A 3680-nucleotide genomic window follows, 5' to 3' on the forward strand; every position below is an offset into this window, starting at 1 on the left:
CTTCTCTCCAACCTTCACATCGTGAGTATGTTCTTCCCTCAACTAAGACTCTGCTAAAGTTTCCTATATGTAATGGTGAAGTTCATTCTGTAAACGAAATTCTTAGCATGTTTCCTCTGTGCTCAGTTACCAATTTTGAACCAGAAGATCAGTCAAAGCCTTCTACTCCTGACAACTCTTCAAAGGATCATGAGTCACATGACAAGGTAGTATATGGGCATACCATTGATACACTCATTTTTCCAAAGCTAAATCAAGAACTCTTAAATCAAATAATCAAAGTTCTTCATATTTAGCAGATGAAAAGAAATCAAAATCTAACGTTAAAAGAAAAAAACCTGGAATTAAAGTTTGTTATCAATGTGGTGATGCCATTCACAAAGTCAGCGAGTGCTCTTTTGAAAAGAACACCATTCGTGCTGATAATATCATGACTCGAAATGATAAGTGGATCAAAAAGGGAAACTCGTTGAACTGTCTCCCTGATGATTGTTATAACATCTTTTCTTAGTGATCTTTTGCAAATGGGTCCGTGTATATTTAGTGTATATTTTTTTTAGACTTACTGTACATCTTAGTTTCAGGGTAAAGAGCATATTTGGTATTTAGACAGCGGTTGCTCAAGACATATGACAGGATTCAAATCTCTCCTGGAAGATTTCATAAAGAATAATGGTCCATCAGTTACATATGACAATATTGGCAAGGGAAGTACAAAGGGTTATGGAACCATCAAGTGCAATTCTATTATTTTCAAGAATCTCTCTTATATGAAGTTCTTCAGTATAATCTCATCTCTATCAGTCAACAGTGTGACGTTGGCTATGAAGTTCTCTTTAACAAGAAATAAGGAAAAGTTGTTGATCAAAAGAAAATCACTGTTCTTACTGTAAATCGACAAAACAACATCTATGTTTTGGATATGTTTTCTGCTGACAAATCTCTTCTTCGTTGCTTCTTCTCGCGTGCTCAGTCTCATCTAAATTGGCTATGGCACTAAATTCTATCGCATCTGAATTTCAAGAACATCCCAAGGATTGCAGGGAATCAGTTTGTGAGAGAAATTCCTAAGATGCACTTTTTCAAGGATAAAGTGTGCTCAACATGTGAAAAATGGAAGAAAACCAAGTCTTCGTTCAAACTAAAGTCATGCTCTTTAATCATCAAACCTCTTCATCTCCTTTATATGGACCAGTTCCGATTAAGTCAATAGGTAGAAAAAAATACACTCTTTTCATTGTGGATGAATTTTCAAGGTTTACGTGGGTAGTGTTTTTAAGAAAGAAAATTCATGCCACTGATGAAATCATTGCTCTCATTAAGTATTGGGAAGTCCTATATGATCACAAAGTAAAGAAATTACATAGTGATCATGGAACTAAATTCAGAAACTCTTCTCTGGAAGATTTTTGCTCTATCTCAGGAATCTCTCAGAACTTTTCGGCAGTTAGAACTCCCCAACAAAATGGTATTGCAGAAAGAAGAAGTGGAACTCTCATTGAAGCTGGAAAAACTATGGTTGTTAAAGCTGGTCTTTCATTTTCATTTTAGAATGACAATGTCATTTTAACATTGTTATTTTGATCAACATTAGGAACAATGGGATCAGTGTCATTTGACATTGTCATTTTGGACTGAAGCCGTCAATACAACGTGTTATTCCCAAAAATGGTATATTATTGTCAAACGTCATGGGAAAACTGCTTATGAGCTATTGAAAGGAAGAAACCAGACGTTTCTTATTTTCATATGTTTGGATGTGTTTGTTACATCTTGAATAAAAAAGATCAGCGTTCGAAGTTTGAGGCTAAAGCTGATGAGGGAGTGTTTCTTGGATACTCCAGCATATCCAAGGCTTTCAGAGTATTTAATCTTTCAAGGAAAATTGTTGAAGAAATAATTCATGTCACTTTTGATGAGGACTCATTCATTCATGATCGATTTGATCACCCCTCGTCAATTTGGAAAGAACTTACTTATAGTCCTTCAGACCCCGTTCCTAAGCCCTTGTCAAATTACACTAATCCCATTGTTCCCAATGTTGATCAATTAATCAGTTCTCATCCTATCCCTGAAGATCAGCATGTTGTCTTTGAAGAAGCTGATACATACAATCAGGAAGACTCTGTCCAATGCAATACAAATGAAGGTTCTAACCCAAGAATCCTTCGAGATCATCCTGAATCTCAAATCATTGGAGATGTAAATTCTGGGATTCTCACTCGTAGCAGAGTCAGCAACAACTTCTGCATGTTTGTTAACTTATTATCAATTATTGAACGAAAGAATGCCGTTGATGCATTGAAAGAGGCTAGTTGGATTAAGGCCATGCAAAATGAGCTAAATGAATTCAAACTTCATCCTGTGTGGACTCTTGTTCCCAAATCTCAAGGAAAGACTATCAGTGGCACTTGCTGGGTTTTTAGAAATAAAATGGTTGAATATGGAATCGTCATAAGGAACAAATCTAGGCTTGTAGCTCAGGGTTTCTATCAGCTTGAAGGTTTAGACTATGATGAAACATTTGCTCCGGTTACAAGACTTGAAACAATTCGTCTGTTTCTAGCTTTTGCCTCTTTCAAAAACTTCAAAGTCTACTAAATGGACGTCAAGACTGCTTTCTACATGGAGATCTTCAAGAATAGGTCTTTTTAAAACAATCTCCAGGGTTTAAAAATGAAGAATTTCCAGATCATGTATATCGTCTTGATAAAGTTGTCTATGGCTTAAAGCAGGATCCTAGGGCATGGTATGACACTTTGGCAAGCTATCTTCTCTCAAGTGGATACAAACGAGGAACGATTGATAACATTATCTTCATAAATCAATCAAGATCTCATATTATTCTTCCTCAAGTAGAGAATTCGCAGAGGTCATGCATGGCCAAGAAATTCGTGATGATCATGACGAGTGAACTAACTTTCTTTTAGACTTGCAGGTCAAACAACTAAGTGATGGTATTTTTGTTTGGCAAGCTAAAGAGATTGAAAATATGCTGAAAAAAGTATGGTCTCTCTAATTGCAAACCAGCAAAGACTCAGATGTCTTCATCAACGTCTATTGGCACTAATCCAAGTGGCACTGATGTAAATGCAACTATGTTTTGAGTAATGATAGGATCTCTACTCTATCTTACAGCCAGTTTCCCTAACATTATATTTTCCACCATATTGTGTGCTCGCTATCAAGCCATACCTAAGGAATCTCATCTTCATGATTTCAAAAGGATCTTTCGGTACTTACAGCATACACCTAATCTTGGGTTATGGTATCCTCGTGACTCTGGGTTCAAGCTAGTGGGATACACTGACTCCGAACATGGTGGGTGTGGCATTGATTGTATAAGCACTTCATATGGAGCTCAAATGTTGGGAAATAGATTGGTAAGTTGGTCCAGCAAAAAGCAGACATCAGTCGCTTGTTCTACTGCTGAGGCTGAATATGTTGTCGCTGGAAGGTGTTGTGCTCAGATTCTATGGATTCACAATCAGCTCTCGGATTATGGTATGAACTTCTCGAAGACACCCATCTGTTGAGATAACACCAGTGTCATTCAGATGATTCAAAAACCAGTGTAGCATTCCAAGACCAAGCACATAGTGTCACACCCCAAAACCGGAACGGCGGAATCGTTCGGGGGTGGAGGACGTCATGTACAGTATCACAACAATGCAAAGTAG

This window comes from Lactuca virosa, chromosome 3, assembly GCF_052849685.1.
Source record: "Lactuca virosa cultivar CGN04683 chromosome 3, Lactuca_virosa_CGN04683_v6, whole genome shotgun sequence".
Classification (NCBI taxonomy): Eukaryota; Viridiplantae; Streptophyta; class Magnoliopsida; order Asterales; family Asteraceae; genus Lactuca; species Lactuca virosa.